The sequence below is a fragment of the Amblyomma mixtum genome, chromosome 5 (assembly GCF_055824585.1).
Source record: "Amblyomma mixtum isolate Tamu chromosome 5, ASM5582458v1, whole genome shotgun sequence".
In the NCBI taxonomy this organism is placed as follows: Eukaryota; Metazoa; Arthropoda; class Arachnida; order Ixodida; family Ixodidae; genus Amblyomma; species Amblyomma mixtum.
In genome coordinates this window covers 94,301,049-94,323,692 of record NC_143016.1, presented here as the reverse complement: position 1 = coordinate 94,323,692, position 22,644 = coordinate 94,301,049, and the positions used below count along the sequence as shown (strand labels likewise).

Genomic DNA, 22,644 nt, shown 5'->3' with positions numbered 1-22,644 from the left:
AGGAGCTCACATTAATATCCTTACGCGACGCCGGAAGTAAGGGGTTCAAGCCCAGCTTCAAAAAATTGAAGAGGACGCCTAGGCTTGTTGTGCTTGATAATCACCTGATTACTGGGTGCAGATACGATATCGATGGCCAAGAGTGTTGAACTGGAAGCGTAATACTTTATATGCAAGGTGACATGCAAATGAGAGCGTTTAAATGTGATAAAAAATTGTCTCTACACTGTTATTTTTTGAGGGTCACTAGAATGAAACGTATACACTGAAAGAATTTTATGCAAGTGAATGATAGAGGTACAATTGTGCAGAATGAAACGCTAACCCTTTCGCACTAGTTTGCTTTCTATTCATTTAAGTGCATGCAGGTTTCAAGCATAAAAAGGTGGTGAAAGCGCTAGTAAACTGTAGTTTGAGGGAATGACGAAGTTACTTTTGAAGAACATAGGCATAATTTAGAGACTGAAATTTTCTTGAACCATAGTTAAGCAGAAAATTGGGAAATTTATTGATTTCCACTTTTCTGGGTTTTTTTTTCATGTGAACAATAGGCATATATTTTTTTAAATATGTGAACCGTGACAATTGTTTGTGTTAGCATATTTTGAACAATTATACCGTGTTCATTATAGCTAAGCATTTTTCTTGGCGCAAGGGCGAGATGGAGAATGATAAAAGCTGGCACTCTGAGCGAAATAACTGGATGCGAGTTTTTGTCATCTTCCCATTACCCAAGACGTCAAACAAAAATGCTGCCTCCGGCGTATTTCGTGCGGTTTTTAAAGAAATGAGGGTTATTTTAACGATCAGGCTACCGTGGGTATTTGGAATTAGAAGTTTGTTACACCGTTTAGAACAGCTGATGTAAATGTGGCAACGTGCTAGTAGTTTCGGGTTGTAAGCATATTAGATGATCAATGATTTCTATTTTTGAATACTCTTTATCATGTTGATAGCCTAGCCTAATCGGTGCTCTATAGCACACATGAATATATATGAAAAATATAGATTGGCTTGGCTTATGGCTTATTAATGTTTAACGTCCCAAAGGGACACAAGGCTATGAGGGACGCCGTATTGGAGGGCTCAGGAAATTTTGACCACCTGGGGTTCTTTAACGGACACTGACATCGCACAGTACACGGGCCCCTAGAATTTTGCCTCCATCGAAATTCGGCCGCCGCGGCCAGGATCGAACCTGCGTCTTTCGGGTCAGCAGCCGAGCGCCGTAACCACTGAGCCACTGTGGCGGGCAAAAAAATATAGATAGAAGAAAAAAACGCTCTGCTCATGCCCCATTAAGAACGCAGCGGCGAGAACTTCATTTATTTCCGCGAAACGATGTTAATTAGATGTCAAGCCACCTGAGTAATTATGTCCGTGGTACTGCAACCTGCAAAGAAAAATGATTAGCTTAATTACTAAGTGACGGCATAATTCCCGAGAGAACTCATTAATCGTTCTATTTACTGAGAGAAAAAGGAGATTCGCCCTTTTGCACTCGCCCTTTTGAGTTATGTGAGCACGCCGCTGTGTTTTTGAAAATGTCTGGCATGAAAAACGAGCTTTTTCCGGAAGGTAAAATTGCTCGCAGACATTTAGTGGGATGTCGCCACTTGTATTGTACAGAATGTTATGGCGACGAAAACTTAAAATGGTTATTTTCTCGGTACGCAAAAAGAGCCCAGCATGTCAGAATGCACATGCAATGCAACAAATATGGGCCTCGAATAACTGGCGTATTTTTGCCCCAGAAAAAAGAAATTAAGAGAAAATTACGTGTTCAAAATATTTTTCAACATTTTCCCAATCACGGCAGGCTATTAGGCCCACTAGCTATAAGCAATGAATATGAGACTCAAAGCAAAAAGAGCTTTCTAACGAACTGCTGAGAAGAAAATATATCTAGAGGCAAGTTTGATTAGAGCCAGAGGCCAAATTGTAATTTTTTTTCGACGAAAAGTGCAGTAGAAGAAGCGTCCTTTGTGGTAGTTGACATACTTTTTTTTTTTAAGACCAGGTGTTCTATTCCCTACTTGCATGATAATTCCCTCTGTGGTGCTATTGAAAAGGTTAAACCTGTGCTGGTTATTTATTCGTTTCGAATCATCTAAAAGAAACACCTCTCGTATAAGAGCTCTTAAATTTCTCCCCGGCATTTTTTACCAGGCATTTTAACTTCGTTTTTCAGCACCTCTTCCGCAGCATATCGTTGAACGGTTTCAAGTCTTCACGGGCAGTGTTTTTGCCCTGGTTTTTGTTTGCGACAGGTAATGATGTCATGTTAGGCGGTCATGCCGTTAGCAATAAATACGTGTACCTGCTCATTTGTACGATCGTTTCAAGGAGTACTGCGTACAGTGGGGACGCTTCGCAGCCGGTCCGTGTCTTGACTTGGCTTTGCGTCGCAGCGTCGTTATCATAGAGTCACTCACGAATAACGCATGACAACCCACCAAGCGGAAGTTCTCTCAGAAGGCCTTGTGGAAGACAGCGCCTGAGACGAAAGCGCCATCTTGCTCGCGCAAAAGTTTCTTTTTTCCAAAAGCTATTTATCGAGCCGGTACGCACTGCTTAAGTCAGGTAGGAACGGCGGGAGAATGTCTGTTGCCTACTTCGCGGTTGCTGAATTTCAAATTGTCAAACATCGGTGTATTTGAGGCGTGTGTGATAGGCGTTAGTTCATTTCTACACGTGTTGCCTATCCCATATCTCTTGTATCTTTCTGCGCACGCGACAGTACTAAACATAAGTCCTGTATTCTCGCAAGTCCCTGTTTCCACATGAAGACATTCATACATGATATAATACTTTTGTTGCCATTTATGTGTCAACTTCTTTCAAAACAAGAGAAAAAGTGCTCATTATATCGCATTATTAGCGAACAGCGCAGAGAAAAAAGCTAACTCATGGGCATGACAGAGATGGAACGACAGAGAGTGTCCCTTACAAGGCTACATACTTCCCTATATGCTTTTAAGGGTACCGCACCCCGATTCCCGACATTCTGTTTTTTTTTTTTCCTTTTACTTGCGGATCAGAACTTGGCGGAGAAAAGTATGCTTTTCTTGTGCAACCAATATTAGAAAAATATTTGGCTCCTGTGAAGGAGCGAAATAAACCACTATAATTGATCAAGAGAAAGATCAGTGCAAGCTGCAAAACATAAACCGGAGTGAGAGAGAGAGAGAAAGAACATTACTGCTACGCACCTTTAAGCGTCGAAGATATCCTGTGCCAGCATCGCGAAGCCAACAGGCCCGCCAGCTGGTTCGAAGGTGGCCATTCTCACCGCGTTGCGATTGTAGAGGTAGATTGGGCTGCGTTGCTTTCGTAAGCTGTTTAAATGTTGGGGCTGGAACAGGGTGTGAAAGGTGAGTATTAAAACAGAACTCTTTTCAAGGGATACTGTAGAAGGCCAAAAAAGTTCAATTAATGGTGTCTACACCATAGTGTTGCTTTCACGGAGGAAATTATTCCGCAATGTAAAAGACAGGTGCGCAGTTTCTGCACAGAGGAGTGCGCATCTTCATACGCTACAAATTATGAGTGCTCACACTGTCAGGGACCTGGAAATGCGCGCTAAGATACCATGGACAGTACTGCGACGAGAATAAGAAGCAGGAAGGCGTCATCGCCTTACAGCAAACTTTTAATAATGGAGCAAATTTTTAAAAGAACCCGCATGACAACATCAGGCCATGAAAAGGCTAGTTTATCAACATGGGTGATGTCTCCAAAACCAAGGAGTTCAGTTTACCTGGAGAACACATGGTCACGGTCGCCAGCCACTTAGAAACTGGGCCATGACAATTGCAAGAGGTGATCTCAGCAGCTCCATGGCAGTAGCATAGTCGCACAACAAATTACATCAATTCGAAAGAAAAACAATTAAACGGATGACTACCGAAGCTTGCACATATCATAGAAACAATAATGGTATACTGAAATACATTTTATAAAAAACCATGAGTCTATCGGACGGGTACAAGAAGTGACCTGTACACTGGTTTTAAAATATGAGTGTTTTAAGAATGTTGAGCTTTCCCTCCTTGCTGATCTCTTTCGCCGTTTAGGTGATTTTGTTGGGGGCTGAGACGCTCCTGCAGTTTATTGGAAAGATGCACTAAACGTAAAATTGAAGGAGGAAGAGGGCTGAAAAAAAAATAAACGCGCGCTGGTTTAATATATCCCTTGCCAAAAAGTCAAATGGAATAATGACGAAGGTGACGTTTTCTATGTCACGTGTGACTCTCGGCTGTTAGGTTCATTCATTTGCTGGCCGTGCTTGTTTCTGCACGTATATATCGCGCGAGTAGAGGAGGAGAGACAGGGAGAAAAGAGAAAGCGGGTAGGTTCAGCAGGAAAGGGCTCTGGCTCCGAGTCAAGCCCAAAGTGCTTACAATTGTGTCCAGTGTCCTGCTAAGAATTCTACTCTTACATTTGCTTTGCGCAGAACATTTTAGTACTTGAATAGTGCGCAGTAAGAGCAAAAAACAAGCAAAAATACAAACAAAAAGCGAATTGAACTGTAGAACTGGCGCAAGCGTCCAGCGTTCGATGCGCTACCAAGGTGAAAACAACAAGAGAAAGCATGTGATGTAACAGACTAGCATCGGACTAAAAAATTGTACCTGTTGCATTATCCAAATAATTAAAGATGTGAACCAACACTTACTGACGGAAGTTATTATTAAAGTATTTTGGTGCGCATGATCTCCCGACCATATACGAACTGGTAAAAGGCAGCCAGCCAATAAGAACATAGCGAGCAGATTTACTGCAAGACAAGAACCGGCGAACGGAAAATTCTCTCTGACTACTAGCAGAACATTTAAAATATCGCTTTTAGTGAAACATGGTCTTTAAAAAAAAAGCCAGCCAGAAAATGGCCCCCAGTCTCCCCAAGAAAGTTGTAAAAGCTACGCTGAGGCAATGCTTTTCATCAATTAAATTCCTGATCCAATCATTTGCTCCTTGTATTCCTAGCAGCCACTGCTTCCGAGGTCAAGGTTAGTAGGTAGAAAGAAAGCAATATCATACGAGAGTTTTGGAGTCACAGGCGAGTGACCAATAGACAAAAATAAAATAATACGCGCGAAGCAAAATTTTAGCAAAACGCTTATTTAATTCAGGCATCTTTCTTCTCAGAGTACATAGACAGAAACAGGCGGCTTGAGGCATGTGGACGTACTAATTTACTTGAAGCAAGTGCAACGGCAAACGCACTCGCTTAGTCGCTGAGCAAATGCGGCAACGCCACAAAAGTTCGAGGTAATTTCCCAGTAACAATACAAGGCTACCACAGCCCTTTTTCTTGTTGCACGCTGATTTGTGCCTAGAGATGTATTTTCAGTATGCGGTCCGCTGACGTAAAACACCGAACCAAAACATGCCACTGTCAAACTGCGAAAGTACGAGTGGGAAAGGACAAACATAAAGCCAAGATATCCATATGGTGCCTAGACTGGCCGTCTGACCTTTCAGGATGGCTATCACAGAACCTAGAAGGAAGTAGGAGAAGCGACGCTGTGACAGGAACGTCGTAAATAAAACTGTGATCCGCTTTCCGGTCGCGGCGCAAACCCGATTGGCCTCGTCGATCTCCGAGAGCGGAGAGCTGGCCGGTCACTTTCGGACAGGGACAGGTCACCGGCACCGCAAAACTCTGCTGCTTATACAAGTTGGGCACAACGTGTGAAGCATTGCAAATTCGGAATAAATACACTGTAATTTAAACGTGTCGTTTCGGGGCTAGAGATTGGTGTCGACCTAAATCTAGGGTTAGTAACCCTGCGTACTCCTCGGAGGATACTGTAGTTTTATTGTTCAATAGAAGCTTTTTCTGTCCACGTGTCAATTTCTTTCGAATTGTGCTTCAGAGTTTTATTTCATTATCTTGCTGCCTTCTCGTGTGTACATTTCAGTGCACTAGCAGTACCGGGATTGGCGTGTGTGGCAAATCGGATAAGGTGCAGAAGCTTCTTTCAGGCTATCTACACTTACGCTTACATTCCGGTCACTAAGCGCAGGCAGGACTGATAAGCCACCGGTATTCCGCGCGCTGTTTATGTTTTCACAGGGCATAAACTTCACGATGTTTGCTATACGAAACATGGGCAGCAAAAAACATGTCATTGAGGCGTAGCTTGCACACCTGCAAGATATGCGGAAAGGGCTAAACACGTTACATTTCCTCAACATTATTCACACAACCAGTCAGTATTTCCAGGTCTCTTGCAGGTTGCAGAACTGCCTGTCTCACTCTGTGGTGCCAGTATTGTCTCAGGCTTAATTTGGAAGCACTATTTGCTAAAGACAAATGCTAAGTAAAGCTATGAAATGTAAGAAATGAGTTCTCTTTATTAGCGCTGTACAAATCATCGGAGAGACGAGTAGTAATTTCAATTGCTGGCCTTGGGTTGGTTCCAGGAAGGCACAAAGGAGACGAGTTTATGTTCGAGCTAGACACTTGCAGGATACAGCCAGGTGTTGGATACAAGTTAATACAAGCCGAAAGGCAGGAAAGTTGGATTGAGTGCGAAAAACGAAAGGCAAAAAGGACAAGAAAGGACAAGGCAGAAAGGAGCCTTATTATCTAAAGTCCAGCTAGCCCATTGTGCCATACGAGTTGCGGGCAGCGCACTACGACGGACTTTTTACCACTTACGACCTGTACAAGTGCTAACTTTTTCCGACTGTCTATTCCTTTTTCTTAATGCTTTGTTAATGACCGCTTCGCCCATCCTCTTCCTCACGACGTCCCACATGGTTATGACAAAATGAGAAGTGGCAACACGACAGCCAGTGTTGCCGACATTAAAGTATTGCTTCAGCATGGTACCAAACACCTTTTTGTAATTGAATGGAAGAATAAATACAATTCTTTTCGTAGTACTATTGCAGTTTTTCAAAGAATATAGCAAAGCGCATAAAAATTCTGAGTATTCAATAAATTGCTTCACAGCAATAAGAAGAGCGAATCTAAAGCGCCAATTTCGACGCCATTTGGATTCGCTTTTTAATTTCAAGCCATGAAGTGGACTTATTAAAAACATAATATAATCATCATCCTCCAGCGCGACAAAATAAGTAAAAGGAGAAAAGCCTTCACCCCAGCCACAAAGAGGCACGCCAACATTATTGTGACTTTTTTATATTTTATCAATTGTTATGTGAAAACACCGGAATGGGCTTAAGTTGCAGAAATTTTAAGTTGCGACGCTTGCTGTTTTTTGACAAAGAGATGAAGAAGAAAGCCTCGTTCCTTTTTGCAAGAAGCAAACAGTAAAAACGAAAGAGCAAGTTTTAGCAGAATTTCAAGATGATAGCAGCCATGTAATGTCCATTACGGTTAGCATGAAAAAAAAAACTCTTGTGCATGAAAGAACGATGGAAAAGTTAAAAAAAAACTAAAAGTGTAAATAGATGAGAAAAGAAATAAACATGCACTTATGGTAGTAAACAATCTTGCGCACGACACGGCTATAAACAGTCTTTTTTTCATAGAGAAAAAGTAATGCAACGGGACAATCAAAACAGAAGCTAGCACAAACACAGAAAGCAAGAGCACCTTAAAAGGCTTCCGGCCAAAAGAAGTTGAGAAGGGTGCCGTGGAAATGATGTAATCATCTACGCTTTGCCACGCAATGCCTTTGTGTGCGAGTTTATTTCCCTTCGTGTCTTTCTTGCTCTGTGTTGCTTTACTTTGGTCTCAATTTTTCTCGGGAACTGTACGATTTCCAAATCTCAGCCAATCTCGAGAAAAGGGCTGAGGCCGGAAATAATCTGTGCGCTGAAAAGTAATCTGAGAAAGGCAAGCACCTTCCCGTTTCTCTGAGTGCTTCCTTTTTGCTCACCCTGTCCTTCCATTGAGAAAATTACAAAGCGTGCGCTAGTGCTTTCAAAATAATATTCAATCTCCTATATTAAGGGGATTATACCTGCCGTACATCGCTTGCACGTCTACGCTTTGCAATTTGCAGCCCGGAATAAAGAGCAGTACATTGAGTGAGTGTGGAACGGAGAAAGCACTAGCGCTTGGGAAAATTGAAAAGGTAAAATACTTCTCCCCTAGAGCTGATATGCAAGTGAATTGTACTCGCTTGTTACTCACGAATGCAGCTGCCATGCTCGAGAAGAGCAGGATGCAGAGGAAACAGCTTGGGCATAACCGTATGCCGGCGTGCTTGCTACGAAAGACAAAACGAGGGGTGGTTGGTCGTGCGTCGTCATTCATCTCGTGGCCGGTGCCTCATACAGGTTTTTAGTTCCCAACAATGCTTCGCGCTGAACTCTGCTAGTCGGGCGTGCTTGCTCTGCCCTTACCAGTCTTGTCGCCGAGGTCTCGCCAATGTAGGTGAAGGCCTAGCTAGTCATGCACAGAACTGTTCTGTCTCGGGTGTATTCTCTCATGCCTGACAGATCGCGAACGCCGTGAACCATGCGGTCTTGTCTGCAGAGAAAAAGGGGAACAATGAGTCCTGGAGGGAACAGCACCAGCATTCATTTAGTGCTGTGCATTTTGTGCGCTCGAGTTCGAAAGCCAGTTTTCGCCTAAAAAATGTGGGGCGCGCCTTGCCGATCGGTTTTAGACGCTCGAATGGCAAAGGCATTAAGTTCACTTCAAATCGTCGGCGACTAACAAACATGCTATCGCGCGCAGTATGACTTGCAACGCGCCACCGCTGCCACCGCCACGGCAATGCCCTGGCGGCCGAGCTTACAACGAGGCGAAGAAACAAAAAGGCGAGGGTACTCAGGAGATGCGCGTCCCCCTGAGCCTTCTCCTATCCTCCTCCTCTCTCACGAAGTAGATCGTTCATTGAAGCGATAACCGGGCGTGCTGATTAGTGCTCTTGGTGTGTTCAGTTGGATTTAACTTTTCATGATAGCGTGCGACTGGTTTGCAGTCTTTGTGAACACTGTCTTCATTTCCTCGTAACAAACAATTAAGCAAACGAAAGGCAGCAGGCATTTTCTATGATAAGGAACCAGACGTCTCGCCAGCAAAGCGACGACTGAAGGCGGCGGTACCCTTCGTAGTCTAGTGTACAATTGTCGCGTATTCCGATGAGCGAGTGGATGAGAATTTCAGAGCTCTGTTTTAGGGAGCATTCGCAACGCGAGATTGCTATGACTAGTAGATCATTCAACATTGTGAACCGCATTATCCAAGCGTTCCGGGATGAAGGTAGCCACTCTGACGCTCCTCATAATCGACTTCCTCGCGCAACAAGCGCTGCTGAAGACGAGCGGATAGTTTCTGTAAAGCAAATGAAATCGAGGAAGACGCCGAAGTGTCAGTGTCTACACGGTGAGGAGGCGACTTGGAGAAGCCGTCCTGAGGAGCCGAGTGGCAGCTCGGAAGCCTCGGCTTTCTCCAGCGAACAAGGATGCTCGTATGAGTTTTGCCCAGGAGCAGCGCGCATGTGATGTTGATGATTGGAAAGGTGTGGTATTTGGCGATGAAAGCACTTTCAGGACCATGTGAGACTCAAGGCAGCGTGCGTGGCAGCCGGCCAGTGCTCGTTATGACACACAATACTTGCAAGAAGTAACTTCTAGTGGTACAGCCGTCGTGAATGTGTGGGTGGCAGTGACTCGTGATAGCCTCGGTGCACTCCAGAGAATTGAAGGTCACTCTGAAAACCGGTAAGTGATCTGACATCATCGACCATTTCATGATTCTGTATGTCTTGAGTGGTCCCTTTCCATATGGTGACTTATTATTTCAACACGACCGGTCTACTGTTCACTCGACGAAGGAAGTCGGGGCATTCTCGAAAGTCGAAGAGTACGACAAATTGAGTGGGTCCCTAAGGTGCCGATCCAAACATCATTGAAGACGTGCGGGGCCTCATGAAAATGGAGGTGACGAAAACCCCTGTGCCTATAAGTTCCGCTTATGCCCTCTGGGAAATGGTGAGGGCAGAATGGTGCCGCGCCCAAGCGGACACCGGTTTCGGCCCGCGACTCTATGTTTCACGAATAGAGAATGTGGTTGCCGTTCGGGTAGCATTGACGCGTTATTGTGTCTTTGATGTGTTTTTCGAATGGCTGTATCACACTCATAGGCGTTGGGTAATGAATTGTGGAGTGCATAAGCGCTAAATGTGGGAAATTAATTTTTTTGTTTGCGTTTCGTCACTGTGCATTGTTTCAAAGAATAAATTATGATTCATTCTGATATCCATTAAAATGATGAGGTTCGCTTTTGCCATTCTATAATGATTCATGCGGTGTGAGATTCGGGCTGACAGGTATTTAAGCGATTGCAAAAATGCACAAATGACATGAACGAAGACTCACAGTGGATACACACGGTACTGTGGCGTGCCCAATGCGTGTATTTCCTCGCCTTATTTCCGTTTTTTTATTTTGTAATCATGAACAACCAACTAAACCGCGGCGGTTGAATTTCTTTGGAGGAGAAATTCGAGGCCCGTGTACTGTGCGATGTCAGTGCACGTTAAAGAACCCCAGGTGGTCGAAATTTCCGGAGCCCTCCACTACGACGTCTCTCATAGCCTGAGTCGCTTTTGGACGTTAAACCCCATAAACCAACCAACCAACTTCTTTAAGGTTTCGATATTGTGTGCTACAAAAAGGTTGTGTGGGCTCATCGCATATAAACCTCAATGGAAGCCCATTTTGCTTGAAAAATCTGAACTTTCAAGCATGCGATGAACGGCGGCCGAATTAGCTACCAACCCTCAGCGCCTCTCTGTTTCGCTGTCGCTGGGCGTCGGCACCTCTCTGCTTAGAATCAAGCACCTCCCCCATGAACGAATGCACTTTACGGGAGAACCGTATGGACTACTCCTCTTTGACAACCGAAGCGAGATTTGTATCAATTATTATCGCACCGATAACAAACTCACCAGAGTTTATTGCTTAACAACTTCAGGTTCCACTTTTGTTTCCAACGAGAACAAATATTTTTTCGCCTATATAGCAAACTCAGGCCTGAAGATATTTTTTTTTAATTTGTAGCCAAAGTACAAGCGGGTAATATTTTACAGGGGTGTTCGAAATGTCATGAGAAGTGTCACAGATGATGAAAATTGCAACATCAACAGGTTAGCACTGCTCAGTTAAGCACCACAAAATTTCTGAAATAAATTTCTGTTACGATGGTGCACACGATGATCGAAATGAGGAAAAATTAATCGGTGCTAATACTGGGGGCAAAATCTGTCTGCATAAAAATGACGTATGCTAACAAAAAGCCCTGATTTAAAATTTGAACACAGTTGTGTACAAAGCATCCTATAGAGTTAAGAAAGCGTGAGTTTCATTTCCTCTGCGTAATTGCAAAAAGTAATATCTCTTCAGCAATTCTACCCGCCGCTGTGGCTCAGTGGTAAGGCGCTCGTGTACCGAGCCGGAGTGGTCGGGTTCGAATCCAACCGCGGTTTCAGCGTTTCAATGCAGGCGAAACGCAAAGGCTCCCTTGCGCTGTGCGATGCCGGTGCATATTAAAGATCCCCAGGTGGTCGAAATTATTCCGGTGCCCTCCACTACGGCACCTTTTTTTCTCTTACCTGCTCCACTCCTTCCTTCTTCCTTTCCCTTACGGTGCGGTTCCGGTGTCCACCGAGATATGCGAGACAATTACTGCGTACCTCACAAACAAATTTTCAGTTTATGCTTATTTCGAGGGAGCTTGCTAGTCATGAAGCCCTATCGACCGCTTGTAGCACTGCTGCCGTCGAGGATGTGGGCGCGCGGCACGTTCATACCAGCATATTGATGATTATAATAATTGCGTCTTTTCCCATTTTCTCAGTGCTGACGCCGTCACCACATGGACTTTTATTTCTATTTACAAATATATTTTGTTGGTGTGACTATTTATGTTTAGCCGGTGCGGTTTATATATACAAATACAACCGAGGAACGCTGCGTTCAGGGCAGGGAAAGATGCGCTGAATTTTTTTTTTCTTGCGATGAGGAAGAATTATTGCAGTGACAGCTCAGCGCCTTGAGGATTAATCCAGCACGGTACGTGCTGCGAGTCAACGTGAGTTTAAATAGCGTTTGATGCGCACAAATTATTTTTTTATACATGAACACATTCATTCCGCAGTTGATGTCGATTTTACATCGGTTTCGACATGAACTTCACCTTGATTTCAGGAGTGAGTGAGTGAGTGAAAACTTTATTGATCTTTCAAGGGTTTCGCGGTTGTGAAGTCTCCGTCGTCTTCTCTGGCGCTGGCGACTTGAGGCTTCTCGTCAGCAAGAAAGATCAGTTGAAATTGGCGAGGAGAGGAGGCATAGTAGCATCTCAAGCCTTGCACAGTAGGACATCGCTATATGCCGCAACTTTTTTAAACGCTTAGGGATGAAGTAAACTTTAGTTAAGTACCTATTTGTAAACACAGATCTTTCATTGAATTGTAAGCATTTGACAAACGTAGGCAGGCAGAAGCGTTTGCTTCGTAGTTATGTATTGTGGTTCCTAAAGCACCTGCGAAAGTCCTAAGATTTGGACTGGTGAGGAAGACATTAACCTTCGCTTTTTACAGATTAGGAACACTGGAGATGGGTAACGAGACACACAGCGTGACCAAGCTGAAAACAATTTGGCTCTTTACTTTTGGCAAAGCGTGTACTTGTTTAGTAAGGCCGTGGTTGGATACGAACTAGCCTTAGTAATTGCTTTGCTAGAAACACAATGTGATAGGCTGATAAATTCGTGCACTTCGACTCCGCCTTCTTAACACGTCAGCAGTACAGAACTATCGTGGCATATCCTTGCCGATAGCTGATCGGACTCTTATACCTGAAGTGTTTTCGAGCTTCATGCAGTTGCCGTGTCCATCAGATACGCAGCTATTTACTTTCACGAATTTCTACCTAGCAGAGCTAGCATTTTGCTGAACAGTTCACGTCGGGGTCATTAGCACTAATACTTTCGGGAGAAACGGCCAGACTATGAGGTTTAAATTTGTTCGCTCTTGCCTTAGCAACAACTGGGAGAAAATTGGCTGCTCTATGGCCGCCAAGATGTTTTGCAGCCACTGCCTTAACCAGAAGCTTCATAATACGTATATGCACGCTTCTTTAAAATGGCGCTGCCCTTAACGCGAACAGTGCCTTTCAAGTGTATTCGATATTTTTATTGTTGTGGTTGGTGAGAAGTTCAAAGTATGTAGACAAAAAGTCTTACGTAATGTGTTCGGCCGGTCTAATGTTTACGGTCTAAACAAAAGAGAGAATGAGAGCTATTTATCGCGAATATAAGTCAACGCGGTTTTAAGCGCACAGCACAATTTAAATACTCATGCTACGAGCTGAATGTCCGGATGTATACAGGACAATCCACCAAGAATACATGCTGCAGTTGACTCCGGATGCGGAAATGGCATGGCTTTACGGTGCCGTCATGAAGCTTAAACTTAGAGACGCAGCAGCAGTGCGAATGACATGAGCGCACGGTATGGCGGAAATGCGCAGTGGAACGCAACCGTGCAGAGGGAATCCGGAAAGCACACTAAGCCTTCGTAAGAGACATTCGTATGTGGTTGTAAAAGCAATAGTAGTACTAGTAACTTGAAACTCATCTCATATTTCACCTTGGCATTGCACATATTATGACCATATAGTCGGCGATGTTATCACGTTCGTCGCAAAGCAAGCGCGTATGCTCATCTTGATTGCAGTTTTGCACTGCCGAGCTGGCAACGCCATCATTTTCTTTCTTTGTTTATTGAGGAATGAATTTCGGCCTGTGTTTACGACGCGTCAACGCCAGGAGCAGCAGGTATCAGCAAAGGACGGAGCATGAGTAGCATCCGGAAGTGCGACAGGAATATTTCTGCCGGAATGGCCTGCAATATTCTCCCCACGGAGAGCGAACAATGCAAAACACGAAGCATTCTTTTTCTGCCCCAAAGGCAGTGGTAAACTAGGAGGAAGAAATAAAAATCGCACACAGAGTCGTTTACAGAACGTTGCGAGTGCCCAAGATTTACGCTTTTGCTCAGTTTCTTTCAAAAAGCACAACCTTTCCTGAGCCTGGTTTAGACTTTGCCATATTATATATTGCAATGGCTTCGTCATTTGCATTGTTTCGTGGGCTTAGGTTACAGCCGAAACGCCAGCTGTCAGGCTAGCAGAATATAGGCTAAGGTAGCGCGGCCCGTAGAAAGTGACAAAAAATATGGGATTTACCAGTTACCTTTATTTACTGTTGTGCTGCCTTCAGACGCACGTCGTGCAAGAAATGGCGCTAGGTGCGATCACAGAACTCGCTGAAAACAACCGTTCTGAGCTGCGCTGCAGCTTTGCGCAAGTAACACTGGGGAGAAAAGTAATGATTTGACAATTCAGTTGCATGGTGCAAATTTTTTATTACATACTCGACGTGCCTGTTGTGCAGTTCACGAGTAGAGTGTGCAGATGAAATACAAAAGAAATGAAGGATTTGTTTCAAAATTTCATTTTACTTCAAAGGAAGTTCAGCGCTACTGAAAGAAGACGTAAGAAAAAACTGGGAAAAGGATGTTCGGAACGCGGCACACCACGCCAGCTTATTTTAGATATTAAGCACACTATGCCGGCACAGCATAGGCTCAACTAAACGTGCACGCTTCCTCATGACAGTCTGCATGCCCATTGACATGAATAGGAACATGTATAATAAGCGTTTCAGGTGGACTGGTGCAAGCTACCTCTACGTGGTACGCTGCTGTGGCTGATGAGTCGAATTTAGAAACCTCTCAAATTAAGTATAGACACTTCGTGGCAGCAAGCGATGCGGAAGTTTCCACCGAAAAAATGCTGATAATTGGTCTCTTACTTGCTGAGCTTAGTTCACAAGGTGTTTTCAGACCAGATGACGCTGCCGTTAACTGTCAAAATGCGCACGTTTTTTCATTAACATTTCCTAGCATCGAAGCGCTGTAAAGTTTCTTCCATACTCCTCCAGTTAACATTCTCCATCCTCGTGTATGCTACAAGAGCAATGACAAAAAAAAATGAGTTAAGGTTTTAGTCCGTACTTGTATATGCATAGAGGTTGAGAGTTGGCCACCATTTTCTTTGATCCTCTTATACACATTTGTTAGACGGACTACAACCCGTTTTAGGACTGCGGCTGAGTAGGTAACAACAGGAGGCTTGACTGCAGCTCCCAAAAAGCCGGTTGCGGAGGTCATAGCGGACTTATTAGATTAAGTTTGCGGACTGAAAAATTAAAGCTTTCGCTCCCATTTCTGAATCAATTAACAACACCCGGTTTCGGGCAAGCTGGTTTAGAATGGTGCTGAAAAAGCGAAATAGCACAAGCCCCAGAAGAGAAAAAAAAAGGGCGTAACACATGTAGCGCTCGTCAGCAATCGTTAGCCAGCGCTGCACTGCGCTCTTTCTTCTATTCTGTGTGCGCTTGCCGCTGTGCTTTACTCTATAAATTAACGACGAGAGGAGAAAAAAACTACTTCTATGGCGACAACATAAGCCTATGCGCGCGGGAATGACAGAGCAATTCAGGACAACGAGAGAGAATAATTTTAGTCAGACTGATAGGAGCTCGGGGAACTGCGACAGAAGACCGAATACTAAAGCACTTTCGAATAAAAAGCTTCCAGTTGTGTACCGTGTAAATAACTCAAATTGAAAACCTCAGGCCCATTTCGCTCACGTCGTGCCTTGGCAAGCTTTACGAGCGGGTGGTTACGCTAGGAATGAAAAATTACATCGAAGGAAACGACTGTGTACCGACAACTCTGAGAGAATAATTTAATTGCGGTTTGGTTGATATGAGCGCGGGGAGCTGCGAAAGAAGGCCGAATACTGAAGTGCTGTGGATTAAAAGTTTCCAATTCAGTGCTGTGTAAATACAGAGGAGCGTCTAGACCCAAGAAGCGAATTCTATTTTTCGCAATAATTCTCTATTTGTTGAGCCTTTCTATTCGTCGTCTTTCCTTTCCATTTGTCGAGCCATTCTATTTGCTTGCCGTAATAATAGGATAGATTTCTCGCCGCTTTGAAAAAACATGGCGGCGCACACTGGAAAATTAGAAAATCAGAGCAAGTCAGGGACCTGAGATTGAGCTGCAAAGTTGCTCCAAGAACTATCAGATGGCTTCAGAGCCATGCTGCGTAGTAGTGTTCAAGATTTCTCTTGTTATAGCGGTCGTTCTACGTCCGAGCTCCTGTCGTCTTTCGCAGTCGAAAAACTTCAGGGAGGCTACGCGAGATTTTCCGCCGCTATCAAACGTGTCGACCCTCCTGTAGGACCTTTTGAGAGCGGGGCACGCAGTGTTGTTTTCCCAAAGTCCACCGATATTCTCCCATCGGGGCCTGAAAGTTCAGACCACTGAAGACCACCGCAGAAAGCAAAGTTATCGTTTTTCTTCAGTTTATTTTGTTAGAACTCAGGCTGGCTTGTATTTTTAGTTGTGCTTTCTTTTTAAATAAATGTGTTTTCCTAAAACGCATTTTTTTCTTTTGCGAAGAACAACAAAAGTCAAGTGCTTTGTGTCAAGGATTGGGCCGAGCATATCGTTGCTCTCGCGTGAAGAAAATAAAAATTCGTAAAGTGACACTGTATATTGTCGTGTGCTCTAAAGTTCTCGCAGTCTTTTCCTCGAAAATATTTGTCCATGTATTTGTTTCCTATGGTATGACGGTTTTAAGGCATGGATGTATGGTATACGGGAACCATACCAAGAGAAAAATTTGGCGCATAAGTTAGAATGGCAAGGACATGTGTGCGCCATCCGTGCACAATACTCCACAGCTCGTACACTGTTCGCTAATAATTGAACTGTAATTATAAGTAATTTGAATAAAAGAAAAAAACGCTTCTTTTTGTACTATAATCGAAGACCTGGTGGACCGTAGCAAATGGAGGAAAAAGCAGCTGTCGGCAACTTCATTCCATGGGCACTGATCGTTGCCAGTAAACGTACAGGCTGCAATTTACTTCTTGCCTTGTTAGCTTTTTTCTTTACTGCAGGAGTCAAATTTTCATCATTTCGCTCCGTATTCATAACCACGCACAGAAAAGGATCAGGAGGAAGCCTCAACGAATGAGAGGTCGCGAGTGAAGTACTAATAAATAGAATTGCGGCAAGATGCACAGGTGTGATTATTTTAATTGCGTAGAATTCATAGTTAACGAAGTTGCTTTAAGTCTTGGTAAACACGTCGTCGGCCACAGCAATAGCTGCGTATAGATGAAATGTTAAGGGAGAGTAAAAGCAAAGTCACAAATGAACTCGAAGGGCAAAGAAACTACAGTTTTCTTACCATAGACTGGCTGACTGTTGGCTCTGCACAAAGCTTTGTGAGGTGGGAATCCTTAGAAAAAAATCTATAATGACTCATCAACGTTAGAAATCTTTTTAACGCAAAACGCCGCCGCAACTCTGGTCTTTGCTTGTGGGCAGTATTTTTTATTGACTGCGAATATTTTGTTTTATTTCTACAATTCGTGTTTCATTTTAAATATTCTATACAGTTGCTTATTTCTTTTTCTTATTTAAAGGGTATCTCTTATGGGCTTTACTGCAACTTTTCTACGTCTTTCTTCTCTGCCATCCTCCAAATATGCCCATAAGACCGGTATGAAAGGAAGCCGTAGCTTCCTACTCTGACATAGAATTTGTGCACTCTCCTGCACGGACCCTGAAATCATTTTACGCTAATTATTTGGCCTGCTGAAAACGAAGAAAACGAAGCAAAAAGAAAAACTCGGGTATTTGTCTCACGTATACTTAGAGAAAAATACTTGGGTGCATCTTACAGCAGTCCTTCAATCTCATTTGTCTATTTGCATGCAAGCAGGAATCGTAACCACTGTAATGTGACTGAAAAAAAAAAAAACAAGATATATATCGGTGATTATTCAAGCATATTTCAATGGTCATGGTGCGGAGTATTAATTCATGAATACTTACTATGCGATTGCTCTCCGTGTTCTTTGAAGCTTTGTGGTCCTCCTGCAGTTGCTCCCAATACCCGCGGCTCATCATTTCTCTCACTATGCCTGTCGTTCTTCCAAATGGGATTAGAAAAAAAAATGCAGGTAACCTCTTATACGGCTCGCAATACCTCAGCCTCCGTGCGCCGAGTAAACAGAACAGCGCTAACTGTACTTGATCCATTACGACCAATGCAACTAAGCCGTAGACTTCCTGCCTGTAAGCTAAGGTCATCGCGATATTATTGAACTTATGAACATTCGAGCTTGTTATTGTATGACGTCTTTCTTTTTCAAACCGCCTGCAAAAACCCACTGGGAGGCAAACTGCATACTCTAATAAAGGTAAAACTTGCTGGGATGTTCTATACCTGAACGAGAAAATGCGCGCTTCCGAGTTTTTTTTTTCGACAAAACGTTATGCTGCTTTCGAACAACCTTCAGTGGAGCTTGCTTTCAACTTTTTGTAGGGAGAATAAGGCTGGTGGTCCTAAACACCATTGTAAAAAACCGCTAAGTCTGCGCCCGACCTACACCATCATATACGGTTTCCAATTCGCACTTGATTTAGTGCGAAGGTGTGAGTCGGAAGGATATTTTGTGTAATCCTGCAGTTACGACACTATTTGAAATTACCGCCACATTAAACATCGGCAGTCTCAACAAGCAAAAGTGTGGCGATTGACGCTTTCTTTGAGCTCTGTCTAGGCGTTGTACGTGACCATTTTTAGGTGCGGCTGCGCAATGCGGTGACCAGTTCTGAAATGCGACTAGAGCGTGCTTGGTTTAAATTGACATAAAAAGCCTTTGTTTGATGGGACATTACGGTTTTAACCCTTTCGGCCCTGGTGTCCTATAAAAAGGACACGAAGCAAAACGGCTATAAGTCATGATTAAAATGCCCAATAATCTGAAACAAGAACTGAGCCGACTCCCAAGGCATCCCTATAAGCACAGACAGCACTTTCTCCTTCGTCTTCCTCATCGTAGCGCCGAGAGTAAACAAACAAAATGGCGGAAGATGGGAACGGCGGCTGCAATGGTAAGTGCTATTTTGCTATTTTTTTACTCCATACCTAAGAGCGTGTTCCCGATTAGGATTTTGCAGGTTGTTTTAAAGACACTAAAGGCTTTAACAGTTGCAGAACGTTTTCTGTGCGGTTAGTACATTTGTCGCAGCACGCCGCCATATGTCTGTCCTATATATAGGACACCAGGCTTCAGTGGTTATAAAACCACCGGCGCGTGTTGCATGCAAATGCGGAACATTTATTTTTCTAATGCCTAATTTTTGTTTTTGTTTTATTGCAGAGGCAAAAACTGTGACCTTACTCAACGGCAAAGCGGCCTCAATAAAGACATCTGCGTCTCGAGGATCCAGATGTCATGTTTGCTGCACTGAAGGATGGTTACGTGTCGGAGGTTGAAGACGCTGAGGACGACGTGGATTTGAGCTCTCGGCTGCCGCCAGCGGTGATGAAGTTGACAAAGCAACACCGGAAGACAGGTCGTGGTGCAAGAGAGCTTTCAATAAGCTAGCAGCCACGTATCACCCTCAATAATCTGGTGACGAGAATGAGAATGATCTTGATGGTCTACCGACCCCGTTCCCGTATCCGTATTTTTCTCGCTACGTGCCGAAGAGTGTTTTTTGCTGTTCTTGCCGAGGAAACAAACATGTATTCTATTTGTCAAGAAGGAAAATCCGTTGAGATGACGAAGAAGAAATCAGAAAGCGGATTTCACAGCATTTAGCGATGGGTGTCTTTCGCTAGCCACGGCTAGAATCTGCTTGCACATTGTAGACGTGAAGGGAGACCTATTGTGAACGCCCTGCCTTCACTACTTCGAACGCTATGCCTCACAACGGCGAACGCCAAGCGCATACTCCTCACGCTTTCCCTCGTCCCTTCCTCCCCTTACCCTCACCCGGTCACGCTATGTAAGCTGGCTGATCGGAATGAATAAACGCTCTTTCTATCCCGAGCGTCCGTTTGTGTTCCATGGAAGCACGGCGCGCGCAATGCGCGTACAAGCTTTGTAACAAGACCACACCACCAATTATCCTTTCTTGAAGGTCACAACAGATATGGACACATTTCGTGAAAGATACCTGCCTAAACCTCTCTTTCGAGGAGCATCTCTGCAGCGATGAGCAAATCATTCCGTTCAAAGGACAGCGAGACATAAAACAATACATCAAAGGGAAACCAAATACGTGGGAAGTGAAAGTTTTCATGCTGTGCGCCGCCTCGGGGATTACCTACGACTTCGTCGTTTATCAAGGTTCATCCACTGAACTCATTCCAGCTGTTTCAAAACTTTTAACACGGATTAATCGACGTCCAGTATTAGCTGCACCTCAAGGCAACCAGCATGTTTGTTCTCAATATTTGAATTTTTGTGAAAGTCTTGAAATAAAGAGTAACGACAAACTTTGCGTTTTTTGTTCTTGCAACCACTAAGCCCTGGTGTCCTATATATAGGACACGGCGCCATCTTTAAAACCAAGGTAGTTCTAGAGAAATTTTTTGCACTAATGTGTTCCTTGGGTGGCAGTGAAGCAAAATAACACTTTAGAAAAATTCCCGAAGTAGCAAAAAAAAATTCAGGGCTGAAAGGGTTAAATTTTTGAAACAATAAACCCACCTTTTAATCTACTTTTGCAGTGACGTCCTTTTTTCTTTAATGGCTGCCTTTTTACGCAACTTCTTAAATCTTCCATTCGCAGCACAACGAAAGACTCTCCTGTTTTGTTTCCATTTTTTTTATTTGGACACCCCGGCTTCTTTACATATATTTTCTCATTGGTCCCTGATTACCACCTCATTGGTGCAACTGAATAACCCGCATTGCTGTTGCAACGTACCATGTCGCCCCACTGCTTATTTTCCGCCAAGAAACACAAGCATTGTCGCGGAATTTGCCAGTTCCTAGACGACCGTTAGAGAGAATGGCGCCTTGGCTAGTTGCACAAGTGAAAGAAGGGGCTAATGGTGCGCGCCACTGGTGACGCTGATACCCCCAGTGACTCAATTAGGCCACGGAGCCTAATTAAGAAGAAGCCGTATACTTTCTTCATTCTCCTTGCCCTGAAAGTGGCAGTACAGTCCGTCGCTCGCTGCAGTCGCGATAACGACCCTGTCCGTCCCACTGCTAAACGACACGCAGCTATAGACCCGGTCGTCGACCTCTAGGCTTTACTTCGAGCGATCAGCGGTGGAGTTGCTGTATTTCACTGTTACTTATATACTCCACGTCAACGCTGACGCACTTACTCGTACTTAATCTTTAATATTATTGCCAGTAAACAGCGTGGGTTTCTACAAGTCCTTTGTGTGCCGTCCCCATCCTTGCTGACGCTTTCATTTGAAGTGTGTGGCAATGGTTTGCACTAAACTTCAGGCTAAACGTGTAATATTAAAAAGAAACCAGGCCTTCCATTACGCTCACACAGGATACCATCGTTGCAATTCCTTTCCTTGTGCCCCGATTCCACACGGTCTTCTTGCAGACTTTGCGCAGAAAAAGCAAAGGACTGCGAAAGGTAGACAACAGCGGCTCTGGTCGTCGATTATACAAGGTCTTTCGTTTTTGCGGCGCTAAATCTCCAAAATTTACGTTAAGCAACTAGCCCAATACACCGTACTGTCTAGCCACACGGACGTCAGATGGGAAGTGAGCGCTCACAGCGCTTTGCGACTACAGCGAAACGGTTCAGCAGCGCCACTTTTATGGGGTTCGACTGAATTCCTAACCGATCACTACGATCACTGATGGTGGCTAAGAGCTGAAAAAATGATGCAGGGCTTATGAGTTCAGTGTATCCGTAGGGCATGTTCGATAAATTTTGGAGTACTTGCACCCTAGCTTGTCCTTTGACCTGTCTGGGTGGAGGGGGGGGGGGGGGGGGGTGGGGGGGGGGCATCTTTTTACCACGTAATGGTTTTGAGCATCGTCCCGTTTCCTGGCTGCTAAAATGTCAGCGAAGGGAGTTTGGCACACTGGGCTAGGTTAAAAAGAGTGATGGCATGACCAAACTCGATGTCATGCAATGAGCTCGGCACGGGGCTTTAAAGTACAATACGTTTCCTCGGGTCGTGCGCAGGTATTTTGACATAAAATCGGGCTCGTACCAGTTATGGTTTTCAGCATGCTTTTCGTAAGGGTATTGCAACGGAATCAGCCCTTCTGTTGCAAAAGAAAAATTATAAAGAACATTGAAGCTAATAAATATAAACAGGAAATATATATCACTTCAGTAAAGCTTTTGATTCAAGATGTGACACAACCCTCCTTAATAAGCTAGATCATTGTGGTGTCCGTGGGCTAACAAATACTCTTTTGCAGTCGTGCCTAACCAGCCGATCCCAACGTGTCGACATTAATGGTTACTGTTCCACTTTCCACCAGATTTCATCCGGTGTTCCACAGGGTAGTGGGCCGTTTTTATTTAATGTCTATGTAAATGACCTTATGTCTACTGATGATAATGCCGTATTTGTATTGTACGCGGATGATTGAAGCTTGTTCTTAAGCTCTACTAACGGAGTAGCTTTGTTTAAAATTGCGAATAATGTGTTGTCAAAACTACTGAAATGATCCGAAACAAACAGCTTAAAAATAAATGGGAAAACAAAAGTAAATTTATTTGTGCTTAAAAACAAACGCTTGGCCTCTAGTCATGAGCGAAAATTAGGACCCAATGA

At 43.9% G+C, this 22,644-nt stretch overlaps 1 pseudogene; it reads left to right on the top strand.

The window, feature by feature from the left end:
* Positions 1 to 18,771: 18,771 nt before the first annotated feature.
* Positions 18,772 to 19,740, top strand: LOC149343087 (uncharacterized; annotated as a pseudogene).
* The last annotated feature ends 2,904 nt before the right edge of the window (positions 19,741 to 22,644 follow it).